Source organism: Humulus lupulus, chromosome 6 (genome assembly GCF_963169125.1).
Source record: "Humulus lupulus chromosome 6, drHumLupu1.1, whole genome shotgun sequence".
Lineage (NCBI taxonomy): Eukaryota > Viridiplantae > Streptophyta > Magnoliopsida > Rosales > Cannabaceae > Humulus > Humulus lupulus.
Window position 1 is genome coordinate 125,278,246 of NC_084798.1, and position 12,039 is coordinate 125,290,284.

Sequence of the window (12,039 nt, forward strand, 5' to 3'; positions counted from 1 at the left end):
GGTTCCCCCCGGCGTACGCACCTCGCAGGCTCTCTTCGGGCTAAGACATCTCTTCTGTCAAAACAAAGACATGGTTAGTACAAGAGTTAGCAATCATACAGAAACTAAAACAAAGGGGGAAAAGGAGAAATTAAAGTATATGTATACTAGAGGGAATCCTACCCCCCGGACTAGAAGAAGAATCTAAGTCAATTACTTCCCGAGCTGGTGCAAGTTCTGGGTCCGAGGCTGATTCAGGGCTAGAATCTTCTACATATTGCCTAAGCCCCGGAGCTACGGCACCCCTCTGGAGTGATGGCCATGACCGATGGTTGGTCCCATACTACTCGAAGAGGATCGACCTAAAGGCTAGGGTGTTATCTACTACTACGGTACCCCTAGGCCGGCTATCTTGGTAGTCCAACACAAGCCGGTCAACACAGTGGAGCAGGGTGGTGTCCAGGTCCGGATCACTTCGGTGACGATGGACGAGCTACCTAGGATTGAACCTAGCCAGCCGGGGGTCTGCTGTGGCCCTATCTAAACTCCTAAACAAGTAAGGGTTACGTTGGCCAGAAGGACCCGTGGCTGCTCCGGACAGGATCCGCTCCTCGCCCGATGTCTGGGCGACCTCCAACGCCCACTTCTTGTTTCTCACGAGGGGAACCTCGTCCTCCTCATCTTCATTTCCCGTGACCTCCTCCACAATGATGGGCCTGGTATCGCGGGCTGGGGGAAGCCCCCGGGGCCTCCTTAGGTTCAGGGTCTGATTTGGAAAAATCAGCTTGTAGGCCACCGTTGTCTCGTCTGTCACGAGCACGCGGTAATCCTTCTCGCTGGGGGGCAAGCCCGCCAGTCTCTCGTACTGGGCCCCGAGGGTCACATATTTCTCTGTCCTCACGAAGATAGCTGCAAGATTAATCTAAGTCAGAAAAGGATACAGGAGGAGCTAAACGATACTTAACTTACGAGCTAAGGATGGAAGCACTTACGAGGGCGATTGAAGTAGTGGAGCTCACAGTTTCTTAACCCCGTCGACATGAAGAATTGATCTTTAAAGTCATTGGGGTGGCTGGGCAGCTCGATGACCGCAGTTGTGTTGGGGAATCGGGTTAAATAGTAAAACCCGTCGCCTCGCCCCCGCTGATCCGGGCTGGCCTTAAGGTAGAAAAAGTACAAAATATCCGCAGGAGTGGGGACCTCCCACTCGTGCTTCAAGAATAAATATCTCAACCTCGCCAACAATCGATAAGAGTTGGGGGGGAGCTAGAAGGGGGCCAACTTCACATAATTTAGGAAGTCAGCAAAATACTGGTCCAGCGGGAGGAAGGCCCCCGCCTTGAAATGCTCGCCGCTCCAGGCCGCGAATTCCTCGTCGAGCGGCGCGCAGCTCCGCTCGCCTTCCGCGGGAGGTCGGGCAATCACTGATGCTCTCCCCAGCCCGATGTTGTGGGAGAGGAATAGATTGTTGATCTTCGTCTGGTCGGTAATCTTTGAGATGATCCTCTCCGCCTCAAAGAATGCATCAGGAGCCACCTCAAGCTCCTGCTCCACTGCCGGCCCAAAATTGGGGATCGGGGATTCCGGCATCACCGCCTTTCCTTTGTCTTGCTGGGAGGCCGAGCTGCCGACGGTCTTCTTTGGAGCGTTCCTTTTCAGTGCCATCTGGTCGCCTAGCGAACAAAAGAAAAGATTTCAGAAAAGGCGACCTAAGCATAAGGAAGAGTCAAAAGGAGTGTTCTTTGCACGAGCTGAGATAAGCCTAGCCTGTGGAGAGTGAGACCACGCGGTTCGATGAACACGCGTCTGTGCTCCCAACAGATCCCCGATTACTCGGAATTCGTGTGTCAGGAGGGTCAGGAGAGAATTTGCCTTGGAGGGAAAGTTTCAGTAGGCAAAGAGGGCAAAACCGCCTGTGAAGTGTGACCCCTAAGCTACCCGGTTTTGCACCCAAAATTCCAAAACTCCTACCCAGAAATTTTCCCCAGAAAATGCATCCTGTAAACCATACTCCTAAACGATTTCCTATAACAAAAATACCCTAACCTAAAAGGCTTTCGTCCTTCATGCCCACAAAAACCAGTAAACCCTTGCATGTGGCTATAGTAAATATTTACCTAGACTACAATAAAAAATATTTTCAAAACATGCATAGTCAGGGGACTTACAAAGTGTTTGGTCGGGAAGTGGATGAAGGTGTCGCCTAGGTGGGAGCTTCGTCGGAGTATTTGTTTCCAAAGCTTTGAAGGATTCCTTATGCCTGAGCTTCTTGAACGCTGAAAATGGCAGTCGGAAAGAAGAGGGTTTTTCTTCTGAGATGAAGAGAGAAGAAGGAGAGAGTTTCTGAGAAATTTCAAATGAAAGGGTGGCCCATGCGTAGGGTGGCCACCCCTTTTATATACGCGAAGGGTCACGTAAAAAGGGCCGTTGGATGGCCTTGATGTGGGATCCAAGGCCCTCCACTCGAAATATGAAACGACGGCTGGGCGTAAGCTAGGCCATTAAATGCGGTTCTCAGAAGACGTACCGTCACCAACCATGATGTTCCACGTATCAGGCGCCTGCGTAGAATGTGGAATGTGAAGAGTTCATGGGGAAGCCTAAAAGCCCCTACTGTGGCCTTATACGACGTCATATGCCACGAGCAGGACCTTGGGGGGCAGATGTACGCCCTGATTTTCCCACGGGCTGATTAGCGAGTTGAGCTACGGCCTAAGCATGATTATCCCGTGGACATCCCCAAAATCGGAGCTGTCATCATAAGATCATACCTCCTTCGCTCGAGGTACCCTGAGGGTTCGCCTCTGGTTACTTCGAGGACTGAGTCCGGGCCCTGAAGGCCGAAGGTCGAGTTAAGTATCCAGCACGTGGCACGAGCTAGAGTTGGAGGCTATGACCCTTTATAAAGTCTACCACGCAAGGTAAACGTGCATATATCAAACATCACGTGTCTGATATATCCCTGACTTCTCGGACACGTAGCGTGAACGTGCGTATTCAGACACCCACGACTGGGTTGGGCCGTGCGGCCCATTATCTCCTTACCTATTGATTTAACCACACTTATGTGTCAGGTTTAAGAATTAATCATGAATGTCACAGAGTTGACATGATAGGTAAGAAGGTCACGGGATGACCTTCTTACCAACTCCCAGGTGCATTCTCCTATAAATATGGAGACCTTGAGAGTTAATAGGGGTTGGATTCTTTATTGTAAGGAATACCCTGTAATCAAATATCCAGGATATAACAATAATACTGACTAGTGGAGTAGAAGGATTTTAACCTTTGAACCACTTAAAAAAACGTATTTTGAGTCACCATTTCATTTCCTAAGATCATATATCTATTTCGGTTCAACATAATCACTAATCCCTTTCTCTTCTTTTCTTAATTTCCTGTTGGCGAAGAACCGCGTCAACAGATTCAAGTTCAAATTTAAAAATAGACTAACAACTTAATTTTAAATCTTTTAAAATATTGAAATATTAGAATTAACATATCAGATATTTAAGATATTTTCTTTTAAATACTTGATATTTTTTATTAAATTTTTATTTGAAAATATAAATATTTATTTATTCTTTAGTTTTTAATATGTAAATTATTTGAAATTTGAAATTTGTTAGTTAGATATTTTTATGGAAATTTGAATTTGTTTAAATATTTTAAGATATTTTAGTGTTGTTATAACTATTAATATTTTATTTTTTTAAATGGTTAAAATATTAGCTTATAGTTGTAACAACACAAGATATTTTTTGAAAAACAGTTAAGATATTGATTTTTAAAATTTAAAATTGGTTAAATTTTGAAAAATATCATTTTTTTCAACTAATTAATAAAATATTTTTTAATAAATGAGATTTAAATTAACTTTGGTTAATTGTTGATAAATCCTATTTAAATTAAATTAATATGTTTTTTTGTGTCAAATTAACCTAAAATCAAGTTGATTGTTGATAAATGAAATTTAAATTAACTTTTGTTAATTGTTGATAAATTTCATTTAAATTGACTTATTTTTGTAAAAAATTAATTAATTCGAATTTTTTGACAAATGCTAGATTATTAATTGTGATATTTTTGCAAATGAAATAAATTGTGGTATTTTTGCATAAATTCATAGAATTGCTCGTATAGTAACATGATTAGGCTCATCCAATTATAACATGTCTATTTGCACTATATGTCATATTTTTGCAATTGGACTTAGATGCATATAGTTGCCCATATGTTTGTTAGATATATCGATTTTGCCAAATAAAATATTCATAAAATGATAGGTTTTATTTGGGCCCAATAGAAAATGTAAAGTTTAAATTCCTCTCTTGTGGGTGATTCAACTTGTGAAGGCCCATTTGATTTGCATGACTATAGTGGGCCTAATCAATTAATAAAAATAAATAAAACGAATGTTTAAATTCTTGTCTTTTGGACCTTGTATGGAAGTATGGGGGCCATTGTAGTGGGAACGACATACTAGACCCAGTCCTCCTCCATACAAGCCCAATTGTTAAGGCTCATTTACCTAAGTTAGACTTAATTGTATATGATCATTATATTAGTTAAACCTAAATATTGATTAGCAACAAATTAATTTTTAATTAATTGAATTTGTTTCAATGTGACACTTTAGAATTAACAGGAAATTATAAGACGTTGGTTTTAATTTTTTCTTTCTTTCAATTTTTGGTAAACCATAGTCATTAATTTTCTAAAAATAAATAATAAAAATACTATTTTAATTTTATAATGAGCTTATTTGAAGAATTATATTCGATCTCCACCGTTGGTTTAACAAAGTCAATAGCTTAATGGGGCCTTGAGACGCTTTGATTCGTCCCCCTACGGAGGGTGTTCATTAGTTATTTTGACAAGGTTAAATTTCAAAAGATAGATAATTATAGGTCAAATTCTACTAGACTCACCCCTACGATAACTACTAGGACTAAATCTATTGATTATCGAAACCGTGTGTCTAGCTTATAAAATAAGAGATTTTTCTTTCTTATTTTGATCGAATAGTAGGTTGTTATTAATGGTGTCCATTATTAAATAAGTTTACAACTTTATTTAACTAGTGGTATTTTTTGACTCTCGCTAACCGGGACAATGATATCATAGATTAGTTAAAAACCTAAAGAAATAGAGATATGATTATTTTGGTATTTTTTTCTCATATCATACATATTTTTTATATATATGTTGTGTTATTTCTTGAAATTTGTGTGACTAGGAGTTTTATTGAGCAAATGTGATTAATTTATATTTTATTGATAATTTTTAGTATTATTATGGTTGTGTCTACTCCCACCCTTTCTCAACTTTCGATGGAGAAACTCACTGGAGAAAACTTACTTAAATAGAAGCAAAACATCAATATTGTGTTGATTGGTGACAACTCCAAGTTCGTCATGACTGAGGAATCCCCAGAATATCCAGCTGAAGGAGCTACCAAATCTGTGAGGGACAAGTATGAGCGTTGACAGACAGCTAACAATAAGGTGTGGTACTACATGTTGACTAGTATGGTTGACACTCTCAAGACAAAGCTGGAGAATGTCGAGATGACCTACGAAATCAGGGGTCATCTCCAATACATGTTTGGTGCCAAGTCAGCGCAGACTCGTTTTGAGGCCACCAAGAAATATGCCAATGCTCGGATGGAACTATCTCAACATGTCCACGACCATTTGATCAAAATGAAAAACTACTTTCAGGAAGTTGAACTGCATGGAGCAACAATAGATGAGGAAACTCAAGTTGGCATAATCCTCAACAGTCTCTCTTTAGCTTTCCTGCCATCCACCACCAACTTTGTGTTGAGTAAACTCAATTTTGGCCTGATGCAGCTCATGAACGAGCTTCAGACTTTTGAGTCTATCATGGGTGGACCAAGTAAGGGAGGAGAAAAGAAGACAACTACTACCACTACTGTTGATCCAGCTAAGGCTGAAGCTAACCAAGCTTCGTCTTTGAAAGCTGGAAACAAGAGGAAAGGTGGACAAAACAACATCCCAAGCTTGCAAAGGCTGCAAAGACGAGTGCACAGATGCCTAAGGGGAAGAACAAGAAAAACAAGAAAGGTAAAGATAAGTGCTTTCATTGCAAATAGAAGGGGCATTGGAAACAGGATTGCCCCAAGTTTCTAGCAGTGAAAAACAAAGGTAATGATTATAATTCATTTATCTTGGAAACATGTGTTTTAGAGAATGATAAATCCGTTTGGATTATTGATTATGAATCTACCAACCATGTTTGCAACTCTTTACAACTTCTTTAATCGTGGAAGGAAGTGGACGAAGGCGGCTTAAAGCTTAGATTTGGGAACGGGGCGTTCGTTGCGGTCCAAGCTAGAGGAAGAGCTCGTCTGGAGTTTGGAAATAAATACTTAATTTTAAATGATGTATTTTTTTATTCCGAATTTTAGTGGAAATTTAATTTCAATTTCCATGTTGCAATTAGAACAATTTGTTATGACTTTCACAAGTTCTAATATATCTATTTCTTTCAATGGATCACAATTGTATATTGCATGTTTGGAAAATGGGCTTTATATTCTGCGACCTCATGAACCCCTCACTCTTAACAATTATTTATTCAAAGTAGCTAAATCTAGGACCAATAAACGTCAAAAGACTGATAACGATAATATGACGTATTTATGGCACTTGAGACTAGGCCACTTTGGCTATGATAGGATTCAAAGACTTACAAAGGACGGGCCTTTGAGGGAAATCACCTTAGGTGAATTACCTATCTGTGAATCTTGTCTAGAAGGCAAACTGACCAAGCGTCCATTCTCTACAAAGGGTGATAATACCAAAGAACCACTTGGACTTGTGCATTCAAATGTTTGTGGACCTTTGAATGTACAAGCCATGGGTGGTTTTGAGTATTTCGTCACTTTCATTGAAGATTACTCTAGATACTCATGTATTTACCTAATGCATAGGAAATCATAAACATTTTCGAAGTTTCAGGAATTCCCAGTGATGGCTCAGAACCAATTAGGTAAAATGTTAAAGATCTTGCGATCAGATAGGGGTGGAGAATATTTGGATATGCAGTTTCAAGATCATTTAACTGAACTTGGGATTTTATCACAACTTACTGCCCCAGTTACTTCGCAACAAAATGGTGTAGCAGAACACCGGAATAGAACTTTATTGGAAATGGTTGGATGCATGCTTAGTTACTCTACTCTACCAACTTTGTTATGGGGACATGCAATTGAAATCGCGAACGATATTCTCAATGTCGTGCCATCTAAATCAATCCCCAAAACACCTTTAGAACACTTGAATGGTCATGAACGTAGTTAACACCATTATAGAATCTGGGGGTGTCCCGCCCATGCCCTGAGGAAAAAGGAAGGAAAGCTAGAACCACGAACTGATGTTTGCATGTCTGTTGGCTATCCTAAAGGTACTCGGGGTGAAGTTTTCTATAGTCATTTAGAAAAGAAAGTGTTTACTTCTACGAATGCTACTTTTTTGGAAAATGACTATGTCCAAAACTTCAAACCACGGAACAAAGTAGTTTTAGAGGAGATGGTTAAAGAATTGACTCCAACCAATGTTCCATCGTCATCAATGCGAGTTGATGATTAAATTCCCACTCTTCATGTCCAATTGACGAAAGTCAATTTAAATGAAGAAACTACCACTGTTCTTGAGCAAACAGTCACAGAGCCTCATCATAGTGGGAGGGTTTCTAGGAACCCAGTTCGCTATGGTTTGGATGGTGAAACCAATATGGTTGTTGGTGACACTAGTGATGATGATCTGTAGTCTTTCAAACAGGCAATGGCAATCCCTGAAGAGGAACTATGGCTCGAAGCCATGAAATAGGAAATGGAGTCCATGTACTTAAATTCTATCTGGGATCTTGTGGAAGCACCTAGTGACTTTAGAGCCATTGGGTGCAAGTTGATCTACAAGAAGAAACAAGGTGTTGATGGAAATATCGAGAGTTATAAAGCACGATTAGTGGCAAAGGGTTATACCCAAAGAGAAGGCGTGGACTATGAGGGAACTTTTAGTCCGGTAGCCATGCTCAAATCCATTCGCATCCTCCTATCCATAGTAGCCGCTCTTGACTATGAGATCTGACAAATGGACATCAAGACAACTTTTCTTTATGGAAAGCTTGACGAAGTCATTTATATGGATCGCCATAAGGTTTTAAAGTAGCTGGACAAGAAGGAAAAATTTGCAAGTTGAATAGGTCCATTTATGGACTTAAGCAAGATTCTCGTTCCTGGAATCTTAGGTTGGATGAAATAATCAAGACATATGGCTTTGAACAAAATATTGATGAGCCTTGTGTTTACCAACTGAAGGCAAATCAAATAGTGGTATTCCTGGTTCTTTATGTAGATGATATCTTATTCATTGGAAACAATGTTAAGAAATTATCAGATGTGAAGAATTGGCTGAGCACTCAATTCCAAATGAAGGATTTGGGTGAAGCAAGTTATGTTCTAGGTATCCAGATCATCAGGGATAGAAAGAACATAATCTTAGCTCTATCTCAAGCGTCTTACATAGACAAAGTGCTTGAATGATTCTCAATGACAAATTCCAAGAAAGGACGTTTACCGTCCTGCCATGGAATTTATCTTTCAAAGAAGTAGTCTCCCCAGACACCTGAAGAGGAAGATGCAATGAGAAAAGTTCCTTACGCATCTACAGTTGGAAGTCTGATGTATGCCATGTTGTGTACTAGACCAGATATCTGCTATGCAGTGGGAGTAGTGAGCAGGTATCAGTCAAACCCAGGACTAGAACATTGGATGGCAGTTAAGCATATCCTGAAGTATTTTAGGCGGACTAGGGATTATATGTTAGTCTATAAGGGTGGTGTACTGAACCTTATAGGCTACACCAATTCAGATTTTCAGACTGATGTCAATGACAGGAAGTCTACTTCTGGAATGGTTTTTACTCTTGGGGGTGGAGCTGTGATATGGAGAAGCGTAAAGCAGTCTAAAATCTCAGATTCCACCGTGGAGGCTGAGTACATAGCTGCGTCAGAAGCAGCTAAAGAAATAGTCTGGCTAAAGAAGTTCTCTTCATATCTTGGTGTTATTCGATAAATTGATAAACCACTTGTGTAGTTTTGTGATAATACAGGAGCGATAGCTCACTCGAAAGAACCTCGTAGTCACAAGAGGAGTAAGCATGTAGAAAGGAAGTATCAAATTATTCGAGAATATGTGGTTAGGGGAGATGTGAAGGTTATGAAGATTGCATCTGAAGACAATCTTGCAGATCTGTTTACGAAGACACTACCATAAGCTACATTTGATAAGCATATCAAGGAAATAGGATTAGTAGAATTAAGGCATTAGTTTCAATTAGTGAAAGTGGGAGTTTGTTAGGGTTTTATGCCCTAATTAAAACTCAATTTCTTTGTAATCTCATTTATTATCAATAAAAGAATAGAAATCATTTTTTGACTTGGTCAATCACTTTACTCACATGTTTTATTTTCATGATTATTTGTTTAATATAAACTTCTATTAAATCTCGAGCATATAGCTAATCGTATGTATAGTGACGTTATCACAGTGGAATATAAATATGATTATATGTTCAAAATAAGTTAGTCCTAAGATTGTCAGTGCACATGATTTACACTGACTTGCCAATCTACGATATGATCTACTTACACATTGTATTGTTATGTTCTTTCCAGAACATTAGCAAAGTAGATAAGGTCAGATGTATTTGTTACTTCGGACTGGACCGATATTAACAGTTGATAGGATAAGTAAACATACCGTTATTATCTATTCTAGTCATATCATATAGTTGACCATAGGCCAATTCAATCTCTATTCTGAGTGGTTAGTATTCTAACTGATTGTATTATTTGAGTTCTTTGACTTGTTCGTTATCAGCTTACCCTACGAACTAGCCCATACTTACATCTTGAGAACTTGGTAGTATAATTGAGTGGGAGTGTTAATCATAGATATGAACATCTACAACTTCTGATGAAGAAGTGAAATGATGGTTTCCTTTTAGTTTGGTTGAAGGTGCTAAATGATAGAGATCTCATTTCAGTAATTAATTTAGTTTACTGAAATGTCATTTACAAGGAGCTAAGTGTTTTAAGGATAAAATATATTAAGGGGTAAAATGGTATTTTAGTCCCATCTCATTGTAGACCGTTTACAGAGGATTGAGTGATAATTATGGTTGTAAAAATGGATAATTGATAGCGTGTCTATATTTGTTATAAAGCATTCTATGAATTCAAGAGTGCAATTCCGAGTCTTTAGTGGAGTCACGATGAATTAATAAGTTAGTAAATTTATTTGTTAGATTTATGATAACTTATTGGATCTTGATTTCATAGGCCCATGGTCCCCACTGTACCTTGGATAAAATCATCTAGATAGTCTCAATTAATTGATCTTATTATCAATTAGAATTATCAAAGTTAACAGGTCAATTTTGGATGGTTTCACAGAGTTATGTAATTTTGAGAAGAAAAAAGAAATTAGGTCAGATTTATTAATTAAGATAATTTTTTATCTAAATTAATTAATATGTTTAAATCAAGGTTCAAATTATAAATAATTAATTTGATAAAGGATTTAAAAAATTATTTAATTAATAAAATCAATAGAAAATAATACATGCACTGATTTTAAGTCCAATGGGCTTATAATCAAATGAGAAATTTCACAGGCCTAAAGCCCATGATAATTTCGACCTAGGGTTGTTAATTCACTATTGTTTTATTGATTTTTTAATTAGATAAATGACCTAAATGAGTCTATAAAAGGAATGTTAAGAGAGAGTTGAAAAATAAGTTGAAACACAAGTTTCTGATAGGTTTTAGATTCTCTCTAAACATAAGTAATTTCTCAGCCTTAATTTTTATCTTCTATTCTTCTTCTCTCTGTATCTATCTCATGTGTTGATAATTGCATACTATAGTCTATGTGATTCTAGGGATACTTTGGAAGGCTGTGAAGAAAAATGAAGATCGGTTCAATTTCTTGGTAATACTCTACGACAGAAAGGATACAAGGGTTAGAGGAACTGAAGGAATGACTCATTCATTCCGCTGCGTATAATGTAAGTATTCTTATCATTATTTCTCTTTGAATTCAATTTTAGAAACATGTTCTAGGTTATTTCATATTAATTTATTTAATATTAGATCTACATAAAAATTAATAAAGATTATGTATAAGTTTTCCTTACACAAATATATCCACATAATAATGTGGTCACACACATATATCACTTATATGTCAAATATACCCATAACGGGTCAAATTATGAAAATTTCCCTTTTAATAAGAAACGAGCCTACATGCATATTTAATACACCTAAACATGCATATTAAGCATATTATAATATAACTCACATAATCATAAATGATATACATACATATTACATAAACACATAATTTCCATAAATTGCCATCCTGACCCCCTAATCAAGGCCCTAAGTCTTATTAGGTAATTTAGGACGTTACAGGCTCTAAGGAAACATTCTCTAATTATAGTTGTAGACTTTGAAATAATGAGTCACACTAAAAAAGGATACAATTAAGCTTTTGAAGTGGGTAGTTTTGTCTTGACCATATAAACAGTACCATATTTTTAAGAGAGAAAGTATGAGATGTTTTAAGTTTTAAATTAATAAAGATAAGAATGTCCTATGGACTGTTTGAAATTAATATGACCAACCCTAAGGCGACACATTAATTGTTGGGTAGGTTTATCATGGAATAGTAATTATTAAGTTGTGTTTGATTTGTTGCATTCATCCATCTGAAAGTTATGATATTTTTTTTTCAATTATATTAAATGATGTGTGTGCTTAATTTCTTTAAAAATGTCTACCTACATATTTTAAAATACAATTATTGCTTCACTAAAAGAGCATATTCTTAAGAGTTTATATCATTTTGGGTCCCTGCTTTTATGTCAATCCTACGATGGACCCTTTGTTTTACAAAATACATTTTTGGACCTCGTGATTTGTAAAATGGTTAAAAATTGTTCCCTGAATCTGAATTCATTCAAA